Below are 15,318 nucleotides of genomic sequence, written 5' to 3' on the forward strand. Positions count from 1 at the left end.
GGCACCTTTGGTAATACACTGTTCAGGCAAAAGATAATAAGTTACATTTCCCACATCCAAGTACCTACAGAGGCCTTGCACACTAGCAAATTTATAAATAGAGTGAGGACATAGGCTGGAGCCCTAGTACACAATAGCTCAACTGTTAAGCTGCCAAGGCGCCTTCGTGACAGCACGCAGTCTCCCTGACAATGTCCAGCAACAGTTTTGGAAACAGTACAAGCCTGAGAGCCCCACCAACAGCACAGGCAACACCACTTCTGAGGAACAGGAAGAGCAGAAAGACAGTTTAGCCATATTAAATTATACTAGCAAGGCCTATTTTATATAACACTACAAACGTAGTCAGATGAGAGACAAGTGGAAAAAGAATACCTTTCAGTGCTATTCACCTGGGAAAGCTTCAAGCTGTACAATTAAGGAGAAATTAAACACACATTAGTAAGGCAAGCAATGAGTCGGCCACAGGAGAACAGGTGAAGGTAATTCTCCTGTGCTACCGGAAGGAGTGAAGCCTGGCTCCACCTCTCCTAGGTCCCATTTCAGTGCTGACTGCCACTGAGGAAGGATCTCTTCCTGGAGATCACTCCTTGTGGAGAATATTGCAAGCTTACAACATTGGTAAGCATTTTCCATTTATTATCTTCCTGTTATTTAGCCTAACTTTCCTGTATATTTCTTAATTATAACATCTGTATATTCACTGATTATACAAGGATAAACAGCAGTTAAGTCAGAGCGTGAGATCTTCAGCTGGCTGGAAGGGTGTGTGCACCTTCTATAGGAAGGTAATGTAGCAGTAGTAATGAGAAGATGGTTGGACTAGATGATTTTATAGGTCGTTTCCAACCTTGTGATTCTATGATTTGGGCGTAGCCGTGCCCTAGATGACTCCTGTTTCAATGTATGGGCTCGAAAAGAATACAGAAACAAAACAGAGCTAAGCAAAATTAATTCATGGTCACATATGTTATTCTGTTGGACACTCACAGAAAAATATTATTTGCCACTCAGACCAGCAAGACTTCACACAAGATAAATATGGCATGTTGCCTCCTATGAAGACATAATATCTCTGGAAAGAAGCAACAAAGACAAATGCATTTTACAGAAACCTAAAGATTAACTCATCTCACCTGGCTGCAGACAGACAAGTATGTCATCTGAACTATGTTCTTACTCTGCCTTTAAAGTCAATGGACCGAGATCTCTGAATGTGTTAAACTGCCTTGGAGGTATGCCTATTTCTCCCTAATGTTTTAGAGGAAACTCATAGTTTAGAATAGAGGCCCAGGTTTTTGCTAGCTTAAGCCAGGAAACTGAGTCCCAAGTTACATAGGAGATGTCATATGTAGAACAATACAGGAGGGGAGTCAACTCTTTACAAGAGAAAATAATGGCAGGACAAGAGGAAATGGTTTTAAGTTGAAGGAGGGAAGATTTAGGTTGGATATCAGGGGGAAGTTCTTTACTGTGAATGGTGAGGTGCTGGAACAGGCTGCCCAGACAAGTTGTGAATGCCACATCCCTGAAGCTGTTCAATGCTGGGTTGGATGGAGCCCTGGGCAGCCTGATCTAGTATTACATATGGAGGTTGGTGGCCCTGCCTGCAGCAGGGGGATGGATTGATGATCCTTGAGGTCCCTTCCAACCCAGGCCATTCTGTGATTCCGATTCTATGGAAAGCATCAAAAAAAAAAAAAAAAAAAAAAAAAAAAAGGAAAAAAAGATGTGGGGAAGAAGTGATTTTTCTGTTCTTGGGGAGGGAAAAAAAAAAAAAAAAGAAAGAATGAATGAAAAAGGAGAAAGGAAGAAACTCTCACTACAAACTGTTGTTGCAGCATGCTAAAATGCTAAAAGTTAAATGAACTGCCCTAGAAGTCCTCTCAGACAAGACAGAAAGACATTTTAACAGCATGGATATCCCCATGCTATCATGTAAGCAGGTGCCTACTAGCTAACACATTTCATGAAAGAGAAACAACAAAATCAAACTTTTCTAATTCCAGTCAAGTACTCAAATCAGATTGTTAAAAATGATTACAAACTACCAAAAGAAAGGTGAAAAACTGAAATGTCACATAATGACAGAATGCTTGAGGCTGCAAGGTACTTCTGCAGGCCATCTGGTCCAGCCCTCTGCTTAAGCAGGGCCACTTAGAGCCGGTTGCTCATGGCAACATCCAGATGTCTTTTGAAGCTCTCCAAGGATGGAGACCCAGAGGGCCACCTGCTTCAGTGCTCCATCGCCCTCATAGTAAATCAACATTCACTTATTTCAGATGAAAAAGTCATATGGAACATTCTTCAATTCCATTAGATAGCCATTGGAGGGGGAAAAAAAAAAACCTGCTTTGTGGGGGGAGAAAAAACCTATAATAATGTGGTTGAGAAAAGGGGCTTATGCTGTATTTGATCAAGCATCTATTTTTTTTTTTTTTCTTCATTGCCTACTGCAACAATGTATCATAACTGATCTGTAAGAAATGCTGGAGGCAAGCTGTGGAGTTCACTGGGAGTTCATGCCATCATCATTTTTAAGACTGATTATGAAAGAAATTTTCCACCAAGCAAGAAGAGATTGTGTAAACTAGGAGAAGTGGCCTAGTTAAAGATAACTTAAACCTGAAGTCAGACTAGGGTGAGGAAAGAGACCACATTTACTACACGTTCTCTGAGAACAAATCTGACAGGAAAAACTGGATTTGTATTTACAAGTTCTCCTGTAAAAGGCAACTTAGTAGTGAATTTGTATTTTTAGTGACAAATAGTCACTCAGTACCACTGAGCTGAATAGTAGGAAAGGACAATATTGGGAGTTAAGGAGTTTTTTGGTTTTTTTTTTAAAGATTCACTTGCATTCAGAGCATCTCCAATAAGAAGGAAAATCTCCAAAGGTTATGATTAAGAAAGGGATCCTGATCTACAAACTAATTAAAATAAGACATGACTGCCCCACAACAGAGCTATTTTTGAGATCCTGGCTAACTTTTCAGAAAATACATATCCAGACTTGTACTCTTTGCTAAAATGAGATGTCATTTAATCTTGTCTACTAATGAGGTATTTTTCATAATAGACTCACAAATGCCAGCTGTTCTTTCTCTGAGAAAGTAACTCTGCTTGGTGTGGTGCACAGACATACTCCTGAAATATCCCCACTACAAATCTCTTTTAAGGATGTATGAAGTAGGACTATGCACTTACCATATAGTTGCAGTGATCAATGTCTGCAGTATTCATGCCATATTATCAGATCAGTAGAGTAAAACTGGTAAGCAGTTTTCTTGTTTTTAAAAAAAAAGCCCTTTAGAAAAAGGAAACTCATACGTGTTTCATATTTAAAAAAAAAAAAAAAAGCCAAAAGTTTGGTGGCAGAGAGTCCTAATACATTAGGCACCTTTCAGAGAATCCACCAGTGCAATATAAATAGAACACAAGCCAAAAGCAAGAGATGCCGTAATACCATAATAGATTCAACATCCCAGGACAAGATGAAGTGCAAAGCAGAAACCAAGCATCAAAAGAACTTTTTGAACTTTTTCCAGCATCTTGCTAAATAAGCAGAAGAATTTGTTCATAGACACAGAGGACGTTATTCCCAAAACAGAGTAATAAACTAGTTAAGTTAGTACTGATTTATCTGAAACCATTTTTTCAGGGGATGTACCTCAGAGTTCAGCATGTACACACGTTATGTTAATCATGTTTCATTTCATTACCTCCTGTAAAAGTGACAGAATGGAAGCTACTTTATGAACCTTCTACAACTATTCTGTCTGATGTATGTTTACAAGTTAATGCTTAGGAATTTAAAGACACTTACAGAAAGTACTTGTTAGTTATAACGTAAGGAGCAGAATAAAGCTTGGGTAATGCTTTGTCTTGGCTGCTGTTTTACAGCAATTGCATGTGAACTGCAAGGAATGGAGGCAGGCCTGAGACAGGAGCTAGGAGAGTGTTTTTAACGTGGACAAGCTATATAGGAAAGAGCAAAATACGTCATCATAGAATAATAGAACAGCCTGGGTTGAAAAGGACCACAATGATCATCTAGTTTCAACCCTCTTGCTATATGCAGGGTCACCAACCAGCAGCCCAGGCTGCCCAGAGCCACATCCAGCCTGGCCTTGAATGCCTCCAGGGATGGGGCATCCACAGCCAAGTGAAGATAAGAAAGAAGCATGCAGGAGAGCCTGTGGCCCTTGAGCACCCCTGGAAGCTGAAAGAGACTGAGGATTGTGATTCTCATCTCACATTCTCCATTATAGATCCACTAAGATAACCCATTAGAAGAGATCCTCTTCCTTTTGCAACAGAGGCTATAACAGAATGACATCCTATTACTGGTACCATCATGTGTTACAGTAGCCCAAGTGGCAGAAGGTGGCACTTCTAAGGGCTCCATTCCCAGTATTGAACTACATAACAGTGAATGTGGAAAGATTTAGTGGAATCTGGGAGATAAAATTTGATTCTCTGCCCTTCAGCACTCAGCTAATACTATTCAGCTAATAGGGGTTCTACTGCTAGAATGACCTGCCCTGTCAGCCTAACTGGAAGTAAAACCCAGAGAACTAAGATGTTTCTGATGGCCAAGAGATAAAAACCAGCTGATAGCTCACAGAGTCAGAAGAGCTAACACTGAATTCTGTTGAGTTGCATAGCCTTAAACAAGAATGAACTTTCAATTCATTTGGAAGAAATTAATTTAGAAGAATTCTAATAAAAGAAACTGGTACATGTTAGTCTAGCACTTCCTGAAATCTTTTCAAAGTATTCCAAGCAGTGAAACAAAACAAAAATAAAATAAAAGATGCAGTCAGAAGATTTCTGTGGGTAAACCTAGATCTCGGTTCAAGTTTTAAAGTGAAAATAACTCACGGAGATACTGAGAATTTAGACTGGTGTATGGAGAAAACAGTCTTTACTGGAGACAAATAGCAACAAAAATGTTTACAGCTACAGCATTTTTCTTTTCATTGCTGCATGATGGCCTAATATTTGTTCAAACAGCAGGGATAAAACAGTTCCATAGTTTTAGAGAAGAACAAGTGAGCAAATTCAAATAATACCATAGCAACAGCTGTATGATCACCTCAGTGAAAGAAAATTAGATCCCTCTGGATCATCTGTGTAGGCACTGAAGGAACTGATATTGAAATGCTGAAACCTTATAAAATGTTTTTAATGCATTTCATTCACTTTTTCCTATTAATATTAACTAATCGGAGATGGGATAAATAGATTTTCCTGCTCTTCTGCAGTGTGCTTTCCTTTCATGCCACCCTTTGCAGTCCCTGACACTGACTGACTTTGGTGCTGAAGTGTGATTAGTTACAGCCTGCTGCAATTCTAACTGTGCAACAACCTCATTTAGTTTTATAGTGAAAATCAACATTAGATGTGATGGGGAAGAAAAAAAAAAAAAAGAAAGCAGTCAAGATCATTATTTTCAGAATAAATAAATAAATAAAAAAGAAACAATGTACCCAGAGGTTTAGATCAGGCATGCTGCAGTGATCAGAGAAGAGTGAATGGCAGATAGTCACATATAAATAGGAAGAGAGGCTATTCAATTTCTGTGTCTTTTACAGAATTTTGGATACCTCAAGGATCACAACATGTTCCATTTTTACCTGTAAGAACCATGATGAGATGAGGAATCCCACTCTTTTCAGTACAACAAAAAAAGATGGAGATCTAACCAGAAAAGCCAGCTGTAGCCAACATGCCACCTCAGATCAGCTGATTGTTTGTGGAGATATTCTCATGATCGATTGCATGCCTCACATACTGAAGCTAACAAAAGATCAATTGCTAAACAAAACAAAATCTGAGATAAACTAGAAGCTGCATTTAACCATCTCTTTCCAATCCCTAACATTCAGATGTCTGTTTTCACCAAAGATGAGGAAAGTTACTTCAATTCTCTGCTGAAATCTGGACTGATATTTTCTTCTCTGCTAAGTGGCATACGTGAGACTATAATGGTCTTCAACTTGTGCATCTTGTTTAAAAAGAAAACTAAAAACTAATTGCACACAACAGCATATTTTTAAAATAGACTTATTTTGTGTGCAAATCACTGTCAACAGATTTCCTGACTTGACAGAACTCTGTTTATCACCATAAAGAATTAAAGTATTGCCTCTGTGGTGCAAATTCTGACCTCATGTTTACAGTGACACAAGAATTTTAAAATCTTTGATGTCAAAACCAATTTTTCATCAAAATTAGTAAAATATATCATTCCGTCTCTCCAAAAGATTAAAAAAAAAAGTCTCACATAGAGAATTCAAATAATTGGAGCGGGAGGTGTGGGTTCTCTATATCAAACAACATTGTTTTTACTTCCTATCATAACTGTGGTGGTTTAAATTACTCTTCATAGCAGTCTTAAAATTAATATGGTTTGAATAAGAGTGTCTGCATACAGTGCATAGATGACGTTCTGTCCAGAGAAATATTCTTTCACTAATAAATATTTTAACTTACAAGCAAGTCAAGAATTAAAATCCCAAGTCTTTTCATAGAAGACCCAACACATATTCATGGATAATGAAAGATTAATTTGCTACAGAGCTGCCTCCTCTTCTTTTGGCTTCTCTCTTTTCTCAGATACCACAGCAAATCCTTACATTTTTCTGATTTCCATCTCCTAAGCACGGAGATGGATGGAAAGTAGAAGACAGTTTGAAGAATATGGATCATCACTCTTAAACAAGCAGTTGCCCTTTGTGTTTTGATCACAACCCCCAAAGTATTCAATGCAAACTCTGTTCTTATCAAAGCTTTTTATCAGTAGGATAAGGAATTCGTTTCAACTGATCTCGTCCTGTAGCAAATAAATGTGACTTAGACAGCAGGGCAAAATATCTTCTACTTGGATAAATTCTTCCATCTTTTCAGACTTCTGTGTGAGTTGGAAACAAAGGCAGTGAACAAATCTAAAATATTAATAATTCAAATATGTGTTTTTTAAGGGAGATGAACAAATGCAAGTTACAATGTTTTGGAATACAAAGGGATATAAAAGGCAGAATTACGCATTTTTTTCCCAGAAGTAACTATTATTTAGCTCAAAGCCAGGAAAAAACAAAAGCCAGTTCTTACAGGCTCACATTGGTACACCCACAAAGATATTGGGGGTAAGAATAAACCAATGACAAAAACAGCAGTTGTTATTTACTCTTCTTAAAATCAGAAGACTATTGACTTAGAGAAAGACCAAAAAAAATTAAAGCTCAACTAACAGATCACAGGTAGAGCAATTTGACAGTCTGTTTGCATGACTGAAGACTAAAAAAATGTATTTCTATTTATTTTTTTAAAACAGTGTTCTACTGGAGAGAAAATGAATAACAATCAATTACATTCAAGATCATTGTAAAACAAAATTTGCATACTAGAACAACGCAAAAATAATAATCCAACTGATTGACAAAATTTTACAATTAAAATGAATAACTTGGAAAGTGAAAAAACCATCTGAGAAGCAATAATTTGCATTTCATATTGAATTAAGAATATTATTGCTTTTGCCTTTATTTCCATAGCCCCACAGAAATACCTTGAATAACTCAGTAGGATGCTCTGTCACTTCTCACTTTGATGTTTGATGTCCCTTCAAAATTTTTGTGCTGTTTTCTTTTCTTTCGCTCCCCCCTCCTTAAACACAAGTAGCAAGACAAGTGTTTATGGACTATCACGAATGACTGCTCAGATCCTTGGTGTGCAACCAAGGCTTTCCAATAGTAGGAGCTTGACAGCAAGCATTTTCTTTGAAATCTTTAATGGAAGGGCAGAGAGTCTGCTGCTATCCTGAGTGTCCCTTTTGAGGTTGCTGAGGGCTCATCAGAGGCAACAGGAACACCTGCCAGAAGTTCTGGTGGGATTTCTGCTGAAATGACAGAAACAAGGATCCCCTTGGAACAACTGTGCTTTGGTCATCACTAATACGGAAGTGAAGGAGACAGAGGGCACATTTAATTTAAGCAAAATTTGGCACAGAACAATATGTTTTTCATGCTAGAGCGTTGTACATAACAATAAGTAAAGTTTTCTGGCTCAGGCTAAGATCAGATCAGCCCCTTGAATATATTGAAAAGCTTTTGAAGTATCGACCCAAAGACAGTTCTCGCAGTGCTTGGGTAACTATGAAACTGAGGCCTACTTTGAATTCACCAGCAAATACTTAATCAGAGAAAGTCTAGAAAATGCAATTGCAGAGAACAGCACCAAAAAACATAAACTTGTCCTGTTTCTTAATTTGCTGTTGTAGGAAACAACAGCAAAAACAAAGCCATAAGAACTGGTGAAGAAAACGAATAATAATCTGGATACTTCACGTTATTTTCTTTGTCCAAAGCAATAGTGTAAGCCCTTTTTTGGGCTGAGAAGGCATTTTAATTTTCTTAGCATTATTTTCCTGATGGAGAGTGAACATATTGATGAGAACATTTAAAACACAGACTATTCCTAATGCTCTAATGTCCAATTAGAGCTAAAACATTAGCTAACTTCAAAGAAAGAGTCTACACCAGATGCCAATGCTTTGGAAATTGCATCATGTTAGAATGCTTAACTGTTAGAGAATGACACTCTTGTGTATTGTATTTGGCTTTAATCTGTTCTGAGAAATGCATTTACTTCATTTAAAAAGATTCCACTGTTTGTAGACACAGCTAATACAAATGAGTTTCCTTTTCACAAGATTATTTAATGCAGAACACTGTATCAATTATACCTTGCTATAGCAACTACTTAAAGTATCTGTGTACGTATGTATATATACATCTGCACAGATCTCCTTATTTTTACACCAAATGCATGTGTTTGCATGCATTGCGTGTCTGTGGACTGGGAGGCAGGTAGTTCTCATTTTCTGATTTCTCAGTGTGCAGTAAATACTAAAAAAAAAGAAAACAAAACAAAAAAAAAAAGCAGAACTGGTGGAAACCTGAAACATCATCCCAGCATTGGATTTTGTCCTGACAAATGTTCACTCAACTCAAACCAGATTACAATCTTTTTGACTACTTCAGTCTGTATCTGTCTGATGGTTTGATAGCAAAACACTTAGAAAATTCCACCTGCCCTGCTCAAATCTCCCCAGAGCCCTGAGGATGAATAGGACTTTCCCTGGAACTGCATCTGCTGTGAGATGGTACCCACTGCAGCACAGTGGCTCAGCGGCTACTCCAATTAGACCCTGGCAGCAGAGAGAAGGAGAAAGAAGTAAAGTGTTTATGAACAAGTAACAAGAGCAGGAACTGAGAGGCAACACCAGCTCAGATTCTGGAGGTGGGGCACTGTGATAAGAAAATCAACAACATGGAGTTGTGGAGGCAAGAGATAAAATTAAAATTCTACCCCAGCCCTGAATATATTGTGTGATTCTGAATATACCACTGAACTATTTTTTTCCTACCACAGACGATCAGTGCACAAAGAGATACCTTTAAATATCAGTTCTTAAATTGATTTGGTTCCCCCCTCCCAGGCTGTAATTTGCAGAGGTGCTGACTGAGGTCCGCAAAACTGTGCTCTGAGCAGAGCAGCTGCCCTCATGAGAGTAACTGTTTAAAGAGGCCACAGGCATCCAAGGTTGCGCAATTACAAATGAAGAGCACAATCCTTATGACCTACAGGCTTACAGGAATTCAGGTGACTAACATACAGAACATTAATTTTGCTGGGAACTGAGAGTCTAAATATCCTTACTTTGTGGTTTTCCTTTTTCTGAAAAATCAGAAGCTTCATTTCCATCTGGAAAATAACAACTTCTCATAAATTCATTAGGTTGTCATGAGCAACCCAAAGAACCAGAGAATAGTTCCAAATTATCAATTCCTTTACCACAGGCAGTCCATCAGTGGGGAATAGCACCAGATTTGGAGATAACACTGTACAGTGGGGCCAAAATTAAAACTGCTCCTTCAGGGCACTGAACCACCCTATGCTCTGACTGAGGAATAAAGCTGAAGAGAAAGGGCTGGACTAAGAGTAATTTTACAGACCAAGTTAACACATGCAACCTAAAGTCTGGATTTTCCTAATTACTTGCCACACTTCACCTATTTTACTGTTTGTTAGCATTCTTTTGGGCATGCAGCAATAAGCCGTAGTGAGTTCAGTATAGCCCAGACTTTACTCAGGACTGTTCTCCAGGACTCCCTTTTATCTTTATCAATTTTTTCTACAGATCTTGCTACTATATAATTTAACCAGGTCTCAGAAAATGCCAAACAACAACCAGAAAGGAGAGAGAAAGATCTTGATTACATAGAATTTTCTGAATTGACTGCAGAATTCTTTGAACGCATTGTATAGGCTGCTACCCTAAAAGTCCTTAGCTTTATCTTCCTGTTGGAATGTGTTGTTTTGCTATTTCACAGCATGGGGCAATCTCTTTACGAAATACAGAAGCTATTTTTCTTTGAGAAATGTATGCTATGATCATGTTATCATTTTACTCATTTCTATAACAATTTTCTATTTCATATCCTTTGCAATCTGAAGTGATGGGATACGCTGGAAGAAAACATTCCTTCTTAGCTTGTCAGCTTTGTTATAGTACTTCAGGAAAGAAAAAAAAGGGGAACATTGTTCTGACTTGGCACTTCTGCAGATCTCTCTGCTAAGTGTATTTAAAAAAAAAAATCACCTAAGGCTTTATCCTGCATCAACAAATTCATAGGAAACTTTCCCTTTGACTTCATCAGATAGCAAAATAGGCCACAGAAGAAAGGAAATGTGAAGATCTAGTTATGTATGTAATTACCACTTTATCAGTTAAGACTGTAATCCTGGAGATGGGATGAGGAAAAGAATAAGTTCCTGGATATCCATAAACAGTTGGTAGCCATGGGCTACAGAAATTAAACAGGCAGCTCTTACTTGAAGCTAAACCATCAACATGAGCCATCTTTGTCCCACATCAGTCTTGGACTCAGTGCTCTAGGAGCCAGTTGTTTGGTTGCAAACACCAGAGAAGCAGACCTGCAGGCAAGTAGTCAGTAAACAAATGATGAACCAGGCACTGATTAGCAAGAGATTTTTGTTAGCTGTATTTCTCTTGGTAAGAAAAATATATCGGAGCTTCATTTATCAGAAGACTAACAAGCAGCATGTGAGTCACAGAAGGAAGCTGCTAGCTGAGACCAGTACAATGATTACAGGGGGCTTTACTGAATAAGACAACACCCTTTGATAGTGTGAGATAACTGGAGATTCTGAACCTGATTTTACCACATAATATCTTTACACTTCACTACAGCTATTTCTAATTTAAATCTGAATGGACTCATACTCCTTAACTTCCCTGTTATCCTAAGATATCTGCTTCTAGCAACATGTTTATCATCATTATAATGGAAGTATCCATATTCCTGCTTCTTAGGAAGGCCAAGATATTCCTATTCCCAGATGTCTATTCTCAGATATCTAAACATTCTAAACGATTCTATATTAATCAGTTCTGGAAAAAGGAGTCAGAGATATCTGATTAATCCACTCAAAGCTGTCATAGCAGATAGACACCTCATAATATGGCAGATCTTTTTCATATGACTGTCCCTGTAGTTAAACAAATTTGTTTAAGAGAATGTGATCTTATACAGAAATTCTTCCATATTCCCAAATAGCATATGTATGAAAAATGGTAGCTTCAGATCCACTTCCATTTTTTTTTTCATGGTTATTATTGTAATGAAGTTGGTACACGTTTCCACGTGCTTGCCAAGCTGGGAGGGTAGTGTGCGTTATTAGAAGGTTTCACTTAATTGATTTTCTGATATATAGCTAATTTCTCTTCAGGCTCAGAGTAGCACAGCAGCGTTGCATTTAGCCAGAAAATATACAGGCATTTAAAGGAGCAGCCAAGAGTATACTGGTGAAATTCAGCTTTCAGTTGATATAAATGGAGAGTAACTAAATTGATTTCTGTTAATGTATTCTAGAGTTGCACATGTACATTTGGGAGCCACATTTGGGCCAAGGACAGTAAGGACTGCATTCATAAAATGTTTAACAGAGAAGTAGCATATAAATTCAGAGGATTAGGGGCGGGAAATAAGCAGGCCATAGCAATACTGGTCTGGGTAACTTACCTGACAAAAAAAAAAAAACAACTAAAGCTAGCCCACAGTTGAGTTACAGCTTTTTCCCAGCTTGTTGACCGTTAGTGTATTTAACTGTTGTACAGAAAGTTGTGACTAAAGCACCAGTATATTTTAAATTACATAACTTTGCAAAAGCCATTGCTTAGGCAATCACCTACTGCTGTTAACATTTTCTCAAGCTAAAATACTCCTTTACTAAAGCTCCACTCCTAGAAGACAGCTTAGCACTTTCCCATGGTGTCATTTACAAGACAGCATGAAAACAACAGCCTCCAGGTGCCATGAATTTCAAGCTGTTCCTCATGAGATAAGTACCATCAAGCCTTCTTAATTTAGTTTCAGCAATCCCATATTTAACAATGTTGTTAAGTATGCTGAAAGAAAAATCTAAAATGGTTTTCTCACTCTGCATGTTAAGTGTTGCTATAAAGCTTGCAGGGTAATTATTTTTTAAATTTTTTTGAAAGTACGTCCATTCTTCAATCTCTTTTCTTGAATGTTGGTGGTTCCTAGTACGTGTTATGACCTCAACTGGGAGTAGAGAAGTGCCTTTTAACTTTAAAAGCCATGCACCACATTTTTAAATCTTCTGTGACTGAGATATCCTGAAAGCACTGTGAGATTTTGAAAGGGTAATGGAGAGTAACTGTAGAGAGAAAAGATAATTCTGTGCTTGGAAAACACTTTTGAATGTCATTGTATAGAAACAGATTCTCTATTTAATATGAAATAACACCTTCTGAACTTATTTTGAGCTCCCGAGATCGTGTCCTGCTTTGGTTTCTGGTTTCTTGTTGGCCTAAAACAATGCAAACAACAGTGAGCCATGCAGAATTGCCATAAACAATGCCAAGAAGGCCCTAGTGCTAAAATCCAATTTAATGCCTAGTCATTCCTGTTGAGACTGAAAAAGGATATCAGAGAACTCAGGACACTATGTGAAACCACCTGTCTTCGGGTCAATAACAAAGTGAGACCTCCTGAGAGCATGGAAGGGAAGATGAGATGGAAGCTGTGGGTGACCCCAGCACTGGCCTTGCCCTTGCTGTGGTAAGACCAGGCTGGTGACAAAAATAAGTCTATCAACAGTCCAGTGATGATTTATTGAGGCCAGGGGGTGAGTCTATCTGGACAGGCATCCCTGGGAAATCCAAACAATTAAAGGACAGCAGAAAATGGCCACTTGTAACATAACTCAAGGAGGGCTTTGGGCTTGGCTGAAATGTAGTCCTAGGTCATGGATGGTACTGGGAGAGAGACTGGGAGGACTGAATGAGGAAAACGAGGGGTAAAAGTGTCCTGAGAGCTCACACAGCAGCAAAAGAATGAATGTCTTGGATATGCCATCTATTTGGGACTGTGGTTTTATGACTGCTTTAGTGTTTCCCAAGATAAACCTAGACTTCAGTTCCCCATTCCAGGTCCCAGTATATATATATATCTTTTTACATACAAAGCCTAAGACCTAAAACATACCTCCCATAGGTATATGAGATGTGCTTTGATCTATGGATGGACCAAAGAAGAACAGACTCAGATTTAGTCCCTAAATTAAAAACACATCTCAAGTACACCTTATAAAAACACAACCATCTGTGACGGTGATATCTTCTGCATCTTAAACTTGGCACGATGAATGAGAGCGTCTTGATCACAAAAAGTTTGCTTCTAATAGATAGGAAACTTTCCTGTGGATCATGTGTTCTAGGGCCACGAAATTGGTAAATCCCAGTAAAATCCTTCTTCAGAAGATTGTCAGCGAGAGCCTCCTCATTTTTTCTTTCAACGCTGTGCCCAGTTGAAACATTATTTCCAAAAAGTGAACCAATTAGGAGGTTTGGTAAAGTTTCCAAGTCACATTTCTGTGGGATGAGGAGGCCCAGCATAATGACTATCAGACAGACAACACATCAGTTGAGCTATGAATGCTGCTTCCTCTCCTGATTTCTTTGACTGTTATTCATTATAGAAAATACCAGTAACTGCTGTGCTTTCAAAACTTGCCACTCCATGGTCCCAGAGATTAAAATCACCTTTCTGTTTTCACACAGGTTAGGAAACCTCCTGGTATCACTGTTCTTGGATGCCCAGCCATAGATGAAAGATGTTCTCAGCCCGTGTCCTGAGGTGGCAGCTGCCCTGGTCCCTCATATGCAAAGCACAGGGAAGCTACAGCTCTAATTAATCCACAACCACCCTGTGTCACCAGCAGACTTCTGCAAATTGATTTCTTTTTGGTACAAAATTCCACATATCACTTGCTCTAAGTATGGTGCTGTGCCCACTAAAAGTATGTGCATTTCTGTGTGTGACCTAAGGAAGGGAAAAGGGCCTGGTTATTTATTATTACTCTAAGTTTTTTCTCAGGAGGAACTATTGATGTCCTTACCTTTATTCAGCCTCTCTAAATAAATATGACAAAAGTCTTTTGAGAGTCAAGCTGTGTTGATTCATCTGCAACACTGTGGTTTCCCAGAAAAGAAGCGGCAGGGGGATTGTGCATCCTGAGCTTCCCCAGCCTAGTACTGTACACAAAACTTCCTCAAAAAATGCTGTGGTTAAGAGTGGTAAAGTCACCATCTAACACACCATCAGTTATGCTACCCTTCTGCTAAGCAGAAGAGAACAGAACAAAGAGCAGAGACTAACATATTACAGTTAAATTCAGAAGCTAGAAGTAAAATCCAGCATCCTTCCCAAATGGAAACTGAGATATAGTCAATTTGATTAACATTCCTTTTTTGGAATCCTTGATGTGAATATCTCGACTCATGCTTCAGAGCTAAACCTTTCAACAAGAACATTCAAGTTTAGGAAATGGTTTGAGGTAGGAGCAAGCAAGGTAGAAACTAAGCCTAGGAGAACATCTCCATCCCCACAGCACTCTGGCACGTTGTCACCTGAGGATTAAAGAGCTGTATGTTGGCTTTGTGATCTGGAAAGAGAATCTAGCAACTTTCATGGAAGGTTTTAGCCTTAAAATAGGGTTGCTTTAAATGAGCAGTATCCTGCAGAGCAGAGAGCCTATACACTCATTTCTATTCCTAAGAATTCTCTGCTGCTGCCTGTCACTGGGAGATCTGTATGAACATGATCACTGAAGGCTGCAATTTAAAACTCAGAACAATGCATTCATAAATCTGATGACTAACACAATGAGTGCAAACCATACTTGAGAGCAGCAGCAAATGCT

The 15,318-nt window shown here is 38.5% G+C and overlaps 1 long non-coding RNA gene across 1 annotated transcript; it reads left to right on the plus strand.

The window, feature by feature from the left end:
* The first annotated feature begins 232 nt into the window (after positions 1-232).
* LOC104910159 (uncharacterized) lies at positions 233-14,521 on the plus strand. Its single transcript, XR_792846.3, has 3 exons — positions 233-621; positions 1,015-1,235; positions 14,177-14,521. It is a non-coding gene; the product is annotated as an uncharacterized LOC104910159 (long non-coding RNA).
* Positions 14,522-15,318: the final 797 nt, after the last annotated feature.

Source organism: Meleagris gallopavo, chromosome 3, assembly GCF_905368555.1.
Source record: "Meleagris gallopavo chromosome 3, MGAL_WU_HG_1.1, whole genome shotgun sequence".
Lineage (NCBI taxonomy): Eukaryota > Metazoa > Chordata > Aves > Galliformes > Phasianidae > Meleagris > Meleagris gallopavo.